A 16,692-nucleotide genomic window follows, 5' to 3' on the forward strand; every position below is an offset into this window, starting at 1 on the left:
CATACTCCCAAGTACTTGTATAAGGAGACTACCTCAGACTCTAAACCCTCAGAGGTAGTAATCACACCGGTGGGGAGAGGGGCATTCTTCTTGCCAAACCACATGACCTTTGTTTTGGAGGTGTTCGGAACAAGGTTAAGGGCAGAGAAAGCTTGTTGGACACTAAGAATGCTTTGTTGTAGAGCTTTTAACACAAAATCCGGGGAGGGGCCAGCTGAGTATAATACTCATCTGTATATACATGGATGAGAGAGCTTCCTACTGCCTGAGCTATGTTGTTGATGTAAATTGAGAAGAGCGTGGGGCCTAGGATCGAGCCTTGGGGTACTCCCCTGGTGACAGGCAGTGGCTGAGACAGCAGATGTCCTGACTTTATACGCTGCACTCTTTGAGAGAGATAGTTAGCAAACCAGCCCAATGACCCCTCAGAGACACCAATACTCCTTAGCCGGCCCACAAGTATGGAATGGTGTACCGTTTCAAAAGCTTTGGCCAAGTCAATAAAAATAGCAGCACAACATGGCTTAGAATCAAGGGCAATGGTGACATCATTTAGGACCTTTAAGGTTGCAGTGACACATCCATAACTTGAGCGGAATAGAATACTATAGACATCAAGAAAGCCAGTCAGTTGATTATTGACAATTTTTTCCAACACTTTTGATAAACAGGGCAACATAGAAATTGGCCTATAACAGTTATGATCAGCTTGGTCTCCCCTTTTAAATAAAGGACACACCGTGGCTGCCTTCCAAGCAATGGGAACCTCCCCAGAGAGGAGAGACAGGTTAAAAAAAAAATAGGGGCAGCAACCTGACCCAGATGTTTTTTTGGGGTCAAGTTTAAGGAGCACCTTTAGCACCTCAGACTCCGTGACTGCCTGGTGGGAGAAACTTTGTAGCGGGGCAGGGGAAAAAGAGGGAGGAGCATCGGGGCTAGTCGCATTAGAAGGGGTGGGAGATGAGGAAATGTTCGACGGGCAAGGAGGCATGGCTGAGTCAAATAGGAATCCTGACTTAATGAAGTGGTGATTAAGAGCTCAGCCATGTGCTCCTTGTCAGTAACAACCACATCATCAACATTAAGGGACATGGGCAGCTGTGAGTAGGAGGGTTTATTCTCCAGGTCTTTAACCTTTTACCAGAACTTCTTGGAGTTAGACCCACAGAGAGAGAACTGCTCATTAAAGTAACTGACTTTTGCCTTCCGGATAGCTTGAGTGCACTTATTTCTCATTTACCTGAACGGGAGCCAGTCAGCCTGAGTATGCGTGTGCCGAGCCTTTCACCAAATGGAATTCTTGAGGTGGAGTAACTCTGCCAGATCACGGTCGAACCAGGGGCTGAACCTGTTTTTAATTCTCATTTTCTTTATGGGGGTGTGTTTGTTAACAATACCACTGAAAATATCAAAAAAGAAGGTCCAAGCGTCTTCGACAGAGGGGATCAAGCTGATTCTATACCAATTTACAAAGGCCAGGTCATGAAGGAAGGCTTGCTCATTAAACTTTTTTAGCAAGTGTCAATGACAAATCAGGACAGGTTGTTTCACTGAGCAGCCATTACGAACACAGGCTGTAAAACAGTGATCACTAAGGTCATTACAGAAAACACCAGACAGGATTATTTGTGAGGATAACATCAAGGAGAGTAGCCTTTTCTGGGTGTTTGGAGTCATACCTTGTGGAATTGGTAATAATCTGATATATATTTAGGGAGTCCCATTGCTTTAGGACTTGGTCAGGTGGTTTAAGCATGTCCCAGTTTAGGTCACCTAGCAGGACAAATTCAGACTTAGTGTAAGGGGCCAGGAGAGAGCTTAGGGCAGGTAGGGTACAGGCCGGTGCTGATGGTGGACGATAACAGTCAACAAAGAGCTATTTGAAAGTTTCATGCTTAAAACCAGCAAATCAAATTGGTTGGGGACAGACTTGGTGGAGACAACCGAGCACTGAAGGTGTTCCTTGGTAAAGATTGCCACTCCACCACCTTTGGAAGATCTATCTTGCCAAAAAAGTTTATAGCCAGAAAGGTTAACATCAGTGTTGAAAACACTCTTTCTTAACCACATCTCAGTAATGACCAACATCTGGATTGGAGCTGTGAACCCACACTTTCAATTGATAAATGTTAGGTAATACGCTTCTAGTGAGCACAAGTCAGAATTGGGGCTAGCAACAGTAGATGGGCCAGGGTGTACATGCACATTTCTAGATATCATCAGCAGTAATACAATCAGGGCACGGCAGAGGACAGGGAGAGCTCTGCAGTGTTGATATTTCATGACATTTGAATGTGCTTCAGATGGCAACAAGATCATATTAGACAGCAATTTCATCAGGTAACATGAGTACAAAGCCAGCGATAGGTGGTTAGAATAGGATGGGAGGCCAAGAGTCCGTGTAACCAATAGAGAGTCAGAGTCCCAAGTGTGGGAACAAACATAGTCTGTCCCACGGTTGGGTAAACAAGCAAGTTCATAGTCAACAAAGCAAGCAGGAGTCACGAGGCAAATAGCATAACGCACAAGAATAAAATAAAGTTCAAAGAGTCACTCGCCCCAACCAGATAACTTGAGAGAGTAGCTCTCTATGAGTCCAGTAGCCTATAAAAGTATGAGATAAAATAAATAAATAGTAGGCCTATACTAGTTAATTAAAGTGTTTCTGAGTAAGCCCACATAATAAGCTTCACAAATTAGCCTACCAAAAATTCAGATCAATCCACAGTCTGCGGTGTGTGTGTAAGTGCGTGTGTGCTGGAGGTGAGCGAAACTCGGGAGAGAGGAGGGAGTGTGGCGGGGGTACCTGTACCAGACAGGGGGAGACATGTGGAATCCAAGCAGCAGTGCAGCAGGCAACGGGAGTATGTGTCACACCCACTTGAGAGAAGCTTTTTTCAGGAGGCAGATTCCTTGTAGAAAATCCCAGCTAGCTAGGATGATAGCCCTTGGTAAATATTTCCCTGAAATATTTTCACAAGTGTAGTATACTGCCTTCAAAAATACAGTTAGATTGAGAAATAGGCCTACTGTATGGATGCCATGTTCAAAGTAACTGTCAAGTGTTTCCAGATTTATATGAAATATGACCTATAATTAATTACAATATGAGTGAAATAGTTTTAATTCCCCTAATAAATGGTAATGACGTATGTTAAAAGGCTGTGTTGGAAGGTTGTGGCGTACCCCAACAACAGAATGGTGAGGGCGTATACCGGTCATAAAAGTAGACCGCTGATTGGCCAGCTCGTCCTCCTCAGGAGGATGACATCATCTTCTATGAGGAAACACAAGCATTTTTTTGAGGTGGTAAAAAAACAAGTGTTTTAATTTCTTCCAATTTATGCTTTAACCACAAATACGAGAATAGGATGAGTCAAAAACATAATTTGGGTATGAGTTAACATAATATGAACTTTTAAAAGTGAGATTTTCACTGACCATTATTTTAACATTCTACAGTATATCCTATAGAGGCAAACAGCAGACAACATACTTTTGGGTGTCCTGGGTTGCTTAACTTAACATAACTTAGTTTAACTTTCTGTGGTACTATAGAACAGAACAGTAGTCTTGAATTATGATTCTTTATCCATATTCATAGAATATGTGAAGTTGAAACTTTTGTATAATAAACCAATTTAAGTTGAACGATTTAGCTGATCTTTCTCTAATGTCCATTCTGTTCTCTATTCAAAAGGTCCATTGAGCTTACATTCTGCTCCTTATTCTTGGACTTGGAACGCAGCTCAGAGATTTTTGCATTGATAGCTGAGCTGAAGTTAACTGAAATGGTATTCGGCCACTTCTGGAGAGTAGGCCCTATGGTATAAAAGGGGAAAAGGGAATTAAGTTAACACTTACAATAAAGGATGAAAGTAAGTAAATGTACAAAGGCCTGTGTTCCTGTTCACTTTTTTTTTTGTTTACTGTAGATGGCGTCAAGCTTTGTTTTCTCTAGCGGCTGACGGTGTGGTCTACTCCACTTTGACATCCCCCCGGAGGTTGCTCACCAGCAAGACCTCCACGGGATAGACTGCCGTGATCAATGTCCATACAAAGGATGAGGCAGAGTTGGCATTTACAGCATAGGCCCAGGCCAGCTTGTCAACAAACACCCCTGTCCCTGGGTGGATTTCAACCTATTTAAATATGGAAACAGGGAGTTTTTTTTTTTTTTTTGTAAAATAAAATATGCAAATAGAATAAACATGAATTGTTTGAATGTCTGAAAATAGATGAATGTCCCTTTAAAGCCGATTACCTGATCTGAATCAGTCACAGGAACCGGAGGGTGGGGAGCTTGGTTGTGCAGAGCCAGACGCAGGGCTGAAGAGGTCGGGGCTAGGTAGTGCAGGAGAAGCCATTTTCACCAGTTTCCTCATATCTATGAGGAGCCCAGGCACATCTGTAATACATTGATTAGATTGAAGATAAGTTTAGTAGTGAAATAACATCTTTCAGAGGTGTGCTACTGCAGATGTGAAAACCTTATAGTTTCTGTGAATATAAGACGAAACAGCCAACCTGGTTCAGCTCATTTACCGACATTGGCAAACATGCCTCACACAAGCATTACTAAAATAGTGAAATATGGGTGGGCATTGATGTTCAGAATGAAACGACTGACTGGTTTGTAGCATCACTCAGACATCAATTGGGTCCATACAAACAACAAATGTGTGTGGGGTGGGGTTACCTAGGGGTAAAACATTATTAGTAGCCATGGTATCAGTTAGCGTTCAATGCTGAATAAGGGGGGAAGTCTATTTTTTTTTTTTAACAGTTAAGCGGCACAGACGCTGGTTTTTGCCCCTGTTTAGTCCAGTGGATAAGAGTCAAGACTATTGCTCAGTATTACCTTGATGAACAATCTCCTTCCATGTGTCATTCTGCTGTTTCAGGTCTAAGTTCTCCTGTTTAAGTTTGGAGATGTCCTGCTCCAATTCATCCACTCTGTTCGTGAGCTTAACACTGTCTGATGACCGGTACTGTTTTAGGAACTCTTCAGCTGATTTCTTCCTTGTCACCTTTGACTTCTGGGTATCATATGATTGACAATATGGGTGAATGACAAATGCTGACAATCACTTTTCATTGAACACAAGATGGACAATTTTGTAGCTGTAATAAAACCTAAATGAGTAAATGAACCTTACCTTTGGCTGCAAGGCGGTCAGGTTATCTATGTCAGTTGAGTCGTCTAACTCTTTTACGAGAGCAGAAATCAGTGAAACAGATATCAGAGCACAAGTCAGAATTGGGGCTAGCAACAGTAGATGGGCCAGGGTGTACATGCACATTTCTAGATATCATCAGCAGTAATACAATCAGGGCACGGCAGATGACAGGGAGAGCTCTGCAGTGTTGATATTTTATGACATTTCAGATGGCAACAAGATCATGTTGGACAGCAATTTCATCAGGTAACATGAGTACAAAGCCGGCGATAGATGGTTAAGAATAGGATGGGAGGCCAAGAGTCTGTGTAATCAATAGAGAGTCAGAGTCCAGATTAGATTGAAGATAAGTTTAGTAGTGAAATAACATCTTTCAGAGGTGTGCTACTGCAGATGTGAAAATCTTATTTTTTATGTGAATGTAAGACAAAACAGATGCCCTCTTGCTCTGCTTGGGAGCCTGGGGTTGGACATCGTTATCACTGGCGAGTGATTTCATCTTGCTTGTTGTGTGGAATCGGTTGTCTGAAGCAAATACAAGGTAGAAGAAGACATTTACCAGAGTTAGTCTAAATGCCTGGCATAACTTAGCGTGGATGATGGACTACCATGAGGGAAAGGGGGATACCTATTCAGTTGTACAACTGAATACATTCAACTTAAATGTGTCTTCCACATTTAACCCAACTCCTCTGAACCAGAGAAGTGCGGGGGGCTGCCTTAATCGACATCCATGTCATTGGTGTCCGGGGTTGCAGTTGTTGTTTGGGGTTAACTGCCTTGCTCAGGGTCAGAATGACATATTTTTACCTTGTCGGCTCGTGGATTCAATCCAGCAACCTTTCTGTTATTGGCCCAACACTCCTACATGCCAGGCTAGCTGCCGCACCCTCTATGGACAACAGTTGCAAAAATTCCAATAAAACTCCATCTACAGACCAACACCCATGCAATGGAACTCTTATTTTTATGCCTGACCAAATAAAATGTGGGTATGGGTAGTGGTTCACATGATGTTATTACCTAACCTGTTAAATTTTTACATTTACATTTTAGTCATTTAGCAGACACTCTTATCCAGAGCGACTTACAGTTTTTTAGTGAGTGCATATATTTTTCATACTGGCTCCCTGTGGGAATCGAACCCACAACCCTGGTGTTGCAAGTGCCATGCTCTACCAACTGAGCTACAGGAGGCCCCCATTTGATTATTCTATCCTTGTTAACTTGAAAAACATCTTCCACCTGACATTTTGCAGAGTTAACTATTTTTTCCTGATGTTCCTGTGTGGACTTTTTTTTATCCTATCTCAATACTTTAGCCAACTTTATTCTCATAAAAGTTACTACAAGTGAAGAGGGTGTGCACAAAGCATTATGGGCCAACCAAAATGTCCCCTGGGTGCTGACGTAGGGCATTTTTTTGTTATTTCCTCCACTAATGGTTAAAGTTAGGATTTGGGGAGGGGAGGCTGATCCTAGATCAGCATCTAAGGCAGGGATGGGCAACTCCAGTCCTCAGGGGCTTAAATAAATAACCATGCATATCTGAAGAAGACAATTTCTACTTACTGCTGACAAAAATGACATTGCTATTATAATGGTGCCACCTTCCTGGCGGCTTCTTCCCCGGCCTCCACTCAATTATGGCAGGATAGTCATCAAGTGTGCTGTCATTGTATCACCTTTTAGTATCTGTCTTGACCTCGCTGTACCTCCCTTGAGTGCCCCCCTCACTCCACCGCACAACAGCAAACTTTCGGTCCATGCTGAATGAGTGAAACATAGTTCTCACTATCTTTACATGACTAGAGCAGAACGTTAGCTAACATTAGCGTGCGCCAATTCTTAGAAACATTTGCTGGCTAGCTAGCTAATGTTAAGTTAGCTAGCGTTAGCCATGCAGACATGTGCAATGTCAGCAGTCTTCTTATCTTATCTTTCCATTTCATGTGAATTTAATGTGAAATCGTGGGAACACATTTGTATTGTTAACTTACCTATCTTCGTCTCCTTTTACTTTCCGCTTGTCGTAGGGGTGACTCGTTGACTGCCAAATTTCTAATTTCTCTAGCTACGTCACCCTTACGTTTCTACTTAAAGGGACCCGCACAAGATATAGGCAAAAAAGACGCTATCTAAAGCTAAGGGAGTTATTGTCATTACGAATTAGAATAATTATGCCAAAAATAAAGTATTCCACTAACACAGAAGAACGACAGAGATGGAGTTCACAAAAATACTTTGACAAGATGGAAACTACGGTGAGTGTTAACATTTGCTAACAACCTAACTTAGCTAGCTAGCTGGCATTCACTTGTTTAGCTCATACATGTTTCCACGGCACAAGCGACACATTTCATATAGCAATCTAGCTACCATTAAGAAGTTATACATTATCTTGTAATTAAGAGGTAACGATAGTTTAAATCAAGTTAATTCGCTGGCGAGCTGGCTTGAGGATTTAGCTAGCTAGTAGATAATCTTTGCTAGCTACTGTCAACCAGTTAGCCCAGAACACTGAACAGATCGCCAATTCTGGCTTTATCTGGGACGGACATGCTCACAATCCTAATCTGCCACAAAAAATATATATATATAATTGTATGAGCATTTCCAGAACCTAACAGACCTCGGATGTAGTAAAGAAATAAACACCAACTTTAATGGGCCACAAAATGTGAGTACTCATCTTTTGATAGGACTGACACAGTTGTTATAGTGCTGTGCAAAATTGATATGATGTTCAGCAGCATATTTATAACGTTTTTATTAAGTATTTTATTAAGTATGTGTCACTTACAGGACTTGCAAGAGATGCAACATGAATCAGAGAAGCAGAGACAAGCAGCTGTCTTCACATTGACTGCGGTGAGTGGGACCTACAGTGCCTTCAGAAAGTATTCAGACCCCTTGACTTTATCCACATTTTGTTAGGTTACAGCCTTATTCTAAAATGTATTAAATTGTTTTTTTTTTCCCTCATCAATCTACACACAATACCATAATGACAAAGCAAAAACAGGTTTTTAGAAATGTGTGCTAATTTATAAAAAAATAACTATAGAAATATCACATTTACATAAGTATTCAGACGCTTTACTCAGTACTTTGTTAAAGCACCTTTGGCAGCGATTACAGCCTCAAGTCTTCTTGGGTGTGATGCTACAAGCTTGGCACATTCTTCTCTGCAGATCCTGTCAAGCTCTCTCAAGTTGGATGGGGAGCGTTGCTGCACAGCTATTTTCAGGTCTCTCCAGAGATGTTCGATCGGGTTCAAGTCCAAGCTCTTGCTGGGCCACTCAAGGACATTCAAAGACTCGACCCGAAGCCACTCCTGCATTGCCTTGGCTGTGTGCTTAGGGTCGTTGTCCTGTTGGAAGGTAAGCCTTCGCCCCAGTCTGAGGTCCTGAGCACTCTGCAGCATGTTTTCATCAAGCATCTCTGTTCTTTGCTCCGTTCATCTTTGCCTGGATCCTGACTAGTCTCCCAGTCCATGCTGCTGAAAAACATCCCCACAGCATGGTGCTGCCACCACCATGATTCACCGTAGGGATGGTGCCAGGTTTCCTCCAGACCTGACGCTTGGCATTCAGGCCAAATAATTCAGTCTTGTTTCTCATGGTCTAAGAGTCTTTAGGTGCCTTTTGGCAAACTCCAAGCGGGCTGTCATGTGCCTTTTACTGAGGAGTGGCTTCCGTCTAGCCACTCTACCATAAAGTCCTGATTGGTGGAGTGCTGCATAGATGGTTGTCCTTCTGGAAGGTTGTCCCATCTCCACAGAGGAACTCTCCCTGTGCAAGGCTGGGTGGCCAGCTCTAGGAAGAGTATTGGTGGTTCCAAACTTCATCCATTTAAGAATGATGTAGGCCACTGTGTTCTTGGGGACCTTCAATGCTGCATAAATGTTTTTGTACTCTACCCCAGATCTGTGCCTCGACACAATTCTGTCTCGGAGCTCTACGGACATTTTCTTTGACCACATGGCTTGGTTTTTGCTCTGACATGCACTGTCAGCTGTGGGACCTTATATAGACAGGTGTGTGCCTTTCCAAATCATGTCCAATCAATTGAATTTACCACAGGATGACTTCAATGAAGTTGTAGAAACATGTCAAGGATGATCAATGCAAACAGGATGCACCGGAGCTCAATTCCGAGTCTCATAGCAAAGGGTCTGAATACTTATGTAAATAAGGTATCTGTTTTTTAGATTTAATACATTTGCAGATATTTCAAAAAATCTGTTTTCGCTTTGTTATTATGGGGTATTTATTGTGTGTAGATTGCTGAGGATTTTTATTGATTTTTAATCACTTTTAGAAAAAGGCTGTAACGTAACAAAATATGGAAAAAGTCAGTGGGTCTGAATACTTTCCGAAGGCACTGTATATATAGCTAGTTCTGGTTGCCCCAATCAAGTGATTGTTTGTTAAGGTCTCTTATGTGGCCCATTTGGTAGATTGGCATTATACATCATTGTAAGTTATCCAAAACAGTAAAATATGTTAGTATTACCACAGGGTCAACTAGTATTTATTTCTCTCTCTCTCACCCGCTCCCCCTCTTTCTCTCTTTCTCTCTCTCGCACACCTTTAGAGGAAGGACATTTCTTTATTTCTCTCACACTCTCTCGTGCTCTCTCTCTCCCTCTCATGTTTTTCAAATCATGAGCGCACCCAACAGAGTAAAGCCTTGATATGATACCATTATTGGCATGTTTTTTAATGAGTTGTTTATTTCTCTCTTACCAATCTCTTACACAGTTCCAGCAAGCAAGTATTTTTTTGAGAAGCCACTAACTGGTATTGTAGATCAACTTGAACGTCATCATTACTGCAGAGTATGTACGAAGTACATTGGCAATTCACAAACTAAAGAAGAAACACCCACGTGTGTCATGTTCCTCATCCGTAACAGTGAAAAACTGTTTAGAGGAAGGACATTTCTTTATCAATGTCCTATTGAAGGATCAACTGAAATATATTCTTGAGAATCAGGGTATGCATGAGCTATGTTTTCGTTCTGATGACAGTAGTAGACATGTAATGCATGTTATACAACGGTTGGGTCTAATCCTGAATGCTGATTGGTTAAAACCACATTCCAGCCACTGTCTATTCCACAAGTTACCACTGGCTAAATATATGAAGTTAAAATGTCTATTTACTCTGTTCCATCTGACTGTGCCATCCACTGTCTCATCAGCCCAGCCAGGCACTTTATAAACTTGATCTCCATTATAAAAGCATCTAGACATTATCTCACATTTCTTTTAGACTAACATTTAGTTTTCAACAGCAGATATTTGTATAAACCTTGCTGTCTGTCTCTCCGACATTTGCAACATTGTTTCAATATTCAAAATCAGTCTCCAGCTGTCCCATAGTAATGAACGTGTCAGGAGTCGGGACGAGACAGACAGGCAGGCAGCATTTCTCAACCAGTCGAAATGAATCAGCTGGCATCATTTTTACGGATATATACAAAGAAATGCAAATTGAAAAAAGGTCAAACGAAACGAAGTGCAGCTAGTTTGCAGTCTTTCCAGCTTCAGTTTTAAGTGATTGTGTTAGCTGTGTTGTTGGCTAGCTCTTCTGAACATCAGTGTCCTGACGATTGAGCACAATTTCTATGCCAGGTGAAATCACGCCTCATTAGCTCATTGTTATGGATGTATCCAAATAAATGTCACTAGAAAACAGCTTAAACAAATGCAAATGTGGCTACTTTGCTGTTATTCTGGCTGCACTTTTTGATGTGACTGTAACTTAGCCGTAGTTGGCTAGCTAGGAAGCAAGGGATAAGAACGTTACCAGCCAGTATGGCAATGAAACATTTAGAAAGAACGACTGGGTCGCGTCCATAGATACAGAACAAAAGGACTGAACGACTGGGTTGTGTCTCAAGTAACCGAACCGATATAACAAACGACCAGCCAGCTTGGGTAGCAACCCTAGATTTGTGTCGGGACTATATCTTGTGGAAGGATAAAACAGCATGAATAAATTCATCAAAATAATTTTTTTTATTAAAATATGTAAATCATTATTTGAATCTGTTGGTAGCCCGTTGTATAAAAGTGATAATGCCCTCGAAGCCGGTGTTTGGATGATATATTGGCACGGTTTGCCGGCCCGGCCGAGGAGTAGGGTTGAGCCGAGCATTCTGACCCAACAACATTTACATTTACATTTACATTTACGTCATTTAGCAGACGCTCTTATCCAGAGCGACTTACAAATAGGTGCATTCACCCTATAGCCAGTGGGATAACCACTCAAGCTAACTGGCTAATGTTGGCTAGCTTGCTAGTTACTTCCAGACATAAATGAGGGAACAGCTCACTTACCATTTTACTCGCCCTAGCAGAGCTGGTTAGGCTGTTTTTATGTTATCCAGAGCATTGTTTACTGCGACTGTGCTGCTGGCAACAATTTAATTATGCTTTTTTGCCAACATTTACTGACACCGGCCATAGTCAACGGGTGTTGAGCGTTTGTAAATGTGTCACTTATTCTGCGCTCTGGCACACTCAGATGAGTGCTCTGAAATTGGAGTAGATAGCCAGAGCGAATTTACCAGCTACGTCTATCGACAGTTGTCGCAGTGACATCATGAACATTCTATTTAAATGGTTAATTGCATAGTGGAGTCTTTTGTTTAGACATGTAGCTAGCTAGCTAAACAATTAACCATAATCCCAACTCCTAACGTTACTACCCTGCATGAATCTGCAGATAGCTAACCAACCAGGTTCAATGTTAGCTAGCTAGCTAACATTAGGCTGTAACTAGCAATGCAAATGGCTCTGAGATATGAATAATATTACTACACAGATCATACACGTAATGTTAGCTAGCGAGCCATCCAGGTAATGTTAGCTAGCGAGCCAGCCAGCTAACGTTAGCTAGTTAGCTAACAGTAACTTGAAATGAAAACTACTTTGACTAAATTAGAAACGTGTAATATCTGAAAATGTAGATAGATATACTCTTACCCGTGTACATGGATGGATGCTTCTCCCTCTCTGTCACGGATGCCATGGTTGCCTTAGTTTGAAGATGTAATCGGGAGACAGGTGTTTTATTCAACAGCCTTCTGTGTGTTCTCTTTTCGACTCTGTCTGCATATTTGCAATCAAACACCATAATTTTCTCCATCTCCTTAGCTATCATACTCTAATTCCACCGTGCATTCAACTGATTTCAAAACTCAGTCATCAAGAAAGTGGAGAGCAACACCTTTGCAGTTATACTACGCAATATCTTTCAAAAAAGCTGTGTTAGAAAGGATTACCTACACATACTGACCAGCTCATGTTATAGACAGAAGCGTGCTACATGGCAGACCAATCCGAGCTCATCTCTCAGCATGTCCAGTGTTACTATAATTATTTAACAAACTATTTACGTGTCTCTGTGCGTCTCCCAAAAGGATTAAGAAACGGACAGAGTCCCGGTCTGCATGGTCAGAGATCTTTATTCATTGAGAATTCTGCCATCACAATTTCAGAGTCCATCTTTTATACTCATACGTCATACAAAAATCCCTCCCCTCTTTAGGCAGGCTGTAGTTTTCCACTTTATAATTGCTCTCCTGACCATCAGTTCACACACACACAAACACATACACCCACACACACACACTCACATGCATACACACACACATACATACACACACATGCATTCCTTAGTTATCACCGTCCTCATACTCCTTAAAAAGCCTAACCATTTCTCTCCTCCCTAAATTGGGAGGCCTCTTTATCTTGGTTTCTCAGTTGTCTGTAGACAGTTCTCCTTGTCCTTTATTGTCTGGTCTAACTCTTACTCACATTGCTAAATAGTAGCTCAATGTCATAGTCTTTACTGGTCCTACACTCACACATTACCTGGTAGTAGATTCTAACACATCTCACACAGTTTCAGAGTGTACTAATTAGTCATTAATAATTAATCTATCATCCAGCCCACCCATTATCTCAGCCAATCATGGCTAGTGGGAAGGTTCCTGTCTTTTTATAATTATAATAATAATATGCCATTTAGCAGACACTTTTATCCAAAGCGACTTACAGTCATGCGTGCATACATTTTTGTGTATGGGTGGTCCCGGGGATCGAACCCACTACCTTGGCGTTACAAGCGCCGTGCTCTACCAGCTGAGCTACAGAGTTTTTCTGTGGCTAAACAAACTATGCTCGTAATTTAACAATTTTATTTGTATTTACAGATGGCATACCCATTTGTTATTAAGGCACATGAAAGTTCACATGTTCTAGAAGGCATTTCTGCCAAAAAACTATTTTTGATTTTTAAAAAAAGTTTACGTTCAAATGGCTCTGCTGTGAAGTAGTGACGCGCGACATACACCTACTTTCCTGAAATAAGTCACATATATCCTCCAAACACTGGCTTCTCGGGCGTAATCACTTAAATATAGGTGACGACACTTTATAGCAGACCTTGAAGAGATATTGTGATGATGATTTCTTGTCTCTTACATTTAATTGTGATGGTGTACCAGTCTTTCAATCCTCCAAATTCAGTATTTGGCCAATACTGTGTTGTGTCAATGAAATACCCCCAGAGAGTAGAGATAAGCATATGCTTTTGTGTGGTTTGGATCCAAAAAGCTATATGACCTGCTACTTCAAGCCTTTTGTGGAGGAATGTGCCACTCTTATTATATTGTGTTTGTGATGCAGTAGCAAGACCGTTACTAGTACAGAACTTCAAACAATTTCATGGAGAGTATGGTTGTGGACTCTGGGGTGGAACACACAAGGGGAAATTGAACATCAAGGGTTTACACATGTTTAGATAAGAAACCGAATGACAGAGATCACCAAACCACTGTGGAGATATGATAAATAGCTGAGACTGACGGCCAGACTATATTGGGCATAAAGTGCTCATCTCCCATTTTGGGTTTACCTAAGTTTGATTTGATCAATGGAATGGTCCCTGACTACATGCACTGTGTGTTACTTGGAGTGTGCAAACAGATGGCCACTTTATGGATTGATTCCAAGAGCTATGCACACCATGGTACATTGGTACACAAACCCGGATAATTTACATACACCTTCTGTCTATAAAACCTCCAGGTAGTATTACTCGAGTTCCAAGATCAGTAACTGAACGCAAAATTCTGGAAAGCCCACAAGTGGCAACACTGACTTCTCTATTATAGCTTGCCAGTCCTGAAAGGCATACTCCCAGATATGTATCACTCTCATTGGGCCTTGCTGATAGAGGGAGTAAGCATTATGTTGGGGTCTGAAATAAGTGCAGAGCAGATCGATTATGCCCACGAAGCATTAGTGTACTTTATTGGAGGTGTAGCATCACTGTACTGAGAAGAGCACATGACATTCAATGTTCATTCACTTCTGCCTCTAAGCCAAAGTGTAGTACGATGGGGTCCTTTGTGGGCCCACTCAGCCTTTATATTTGAGGATTTCAACGGATACCTCCTGAAACAAGTGAAGAGTAGTAATGCTTTAGCACAACAAATATGCAAACGAGTGGTGTTGTCCCGTGCTTTCCCTCGTATAGCGAAGCCATTCCTAAAAAATGCTACTGCAGAAGTTAAAGATTTTGTTAACCTCTACAGGATCGGTGCCCCATATACGGGACAGTTGAGCTAATGTGCGCTAATGTGATTAGCATGACTGTAAGTAACAGCAAACTTTCCAGGACATAGACATGTCTTATATGGGCAAAAAGCTTAAATGTGTGTTAATCTATCTGCACTGTCCAATTTACAGTAGTTATTACAGTGAAAAAATACCATGCTATTGTTTGAGGAGAGTGCACAACAACAAAAAACTTATCACGGCAACTGGTTTGATACATTCACCTCTGAAGGTAAATAATGTACTTACATTCAGTAATCTTGCCCTGATTTGTCATCCTACGGGTCCCAGAGATACAAATGTAGCATAGTTTTCTTTTGATAAAATCCATTTTTATTTTCAAATGTAGGAACTGAGTTCTACAGTTTGAACCCCTGCTGTCTCTGGCTCTACACCCACCCCGCCCGGCCATCTAGATGTGTGAAAGTTAGTGAATAAGCTAATGATCCATCATGTATGACATTCCTGAGAGTGTGTAAACTTACAAAAAGTATATGGTAATACAAAATGTATGTTCTTTATAGTTATGTACTTGAAACTGTATCAATTGACCAATTCGGCACATTTGGGCAGACTTGATACAAAATAGTCCAGTATTGCAATGCTTCACTGGATCAATCTTAAACTTTGCACACCCATTGATGCCATCTAGTGGCCAAACAATTTAAATTCCACCCAAGTGCAATATTATATTGTGACCTTTCTCTTGCATTTCAAAGATGATGGAACAAAAAAATATATAGAAAATGCATGTTTTTTTGTTTGTATTATCTTTTACCAGATCTAATGTGTTATACTACCGTTCAAAAGTTTGGGTTCACTTGTCCTTGTTTTCGAAAGAAAAGCAATTTTTTTGTCCATTAAAATAACATTAAATTGATCAGAGATACAGTGTAGACATTGTTAATGTTGTAAATGGTTATTGTAGCTGGAAACGGCTGATTCTTAATGGAATATCTACATAGGCGTACAGACGCCTCACAGGTGCTCAACTGGCAGCTTCATTAAACAGTACCCGCAAAACACCAGTCTCAACGTCAACAGTGAAGAGGCGACTCTGGGATGCTGACCTTCTAGGCAGAGTGCCTAAATGACTACCGACCCGTAGCACTGACGTCTGTAGCCATGAAGTGCTTTGAAAGGCTTGTCATGGCTCACATCAACACCATTATCCCAGAAACCCTAGACCCTCTCCAATTTGCATACCGCCCCAACAGATCCACAGATTATGTAATCTCTATTGCACTCCACACTGCCCTTTCCCACCTGGACAAGAGGAACACCTACGTGAGAATGCTATTCATTGACTACAGCTCAGCATTCAACACCATAGTGCCCTCAAAGCTCATCACTACGCTAATGATCCTGGGACTAAACACCTCCCTCTGCAACTGGATCCTGGACTTCCTGACTGGCCGCCCCCAGGTGGTAAGGGTAGGTAGCTACACATCTGCCACACTGATCCTCAACACGGGGGCCCCTCAGGGGTGCGTGCTCAGTCCCCTCCTGTACTCCCTGTTCACCCATGACCAACACCATCATTAAGTTTGCCGACGACACAACAGTGGTAGGCCTGATCACCGACAACGATGAGACAGCCTATAGGGAGGAGGTCAGAGACCTGGCCGTGTGGTGCCAGGATAACAACCTCTCCCTCAACGTGACCAAGACAAAGGAGATGATTGTGGACTACAGGAAAAAAAAGAGGACTGAGCACTCCCCCATTCTCATCGACGGGGCTGTAGTGGAACAGGTTGAGAGCTTCAAGTTCCTTGGTGTCCACATCACCAACAAACTATCATGGTCCAAACACACCAAGACAGTCGTAAAGAGGGCACGACAAAGCCTATTCCCCCTCAGGAGACTGAACAG

General features: G+C 41.7%; 1 protein-coding gene and 1 long non-coding RNA gene across 6 annotated transcripts in view; one reads left to right on the forward strand and one right to left on the reverse strand.

Moving 5' to 3' along the window:
* LOC121555266 (membrane-associated guanylate kinase, WW and PDZ domain-containing protein 2) overlaps positions 1–16,692 on the forward strand; it is a 333,480-nt gene that overhangs the window by 152,534 nt on the left and 164,254 nt on the right. The window lies entirely within an intron of this gene.
* LOC121555269 lies at positions 3,239–5,263 on the reverse strand. Its single transcript, XR_005997869.2, has 3 exons — positions 4,862–5,263; positions 4,265–4,408; positions 3,239–4,142 (listed from the first exon to the last, which is right to left on the reverse strand). It is a non-coding gene; the product is annotated as an uncharacterized LOC121555269 (long non-coding RNA).

Source organism: Coregonus clupeaformis, chromosome 11 (assembly GCF_020615455.1).
Source record: "Coregonus clupeaformis isolate EN_2021a chromosome 11, ASM2061545v1, whole genome shotgun sequence".
Taxonomy (NCBI): domain Eukaryota; kingdom Metazoa; phylum Chordata; class Actinopteri; order Salmoniformes; family Salmonidae; genus Coregonus; species Coregonus clupeaformis.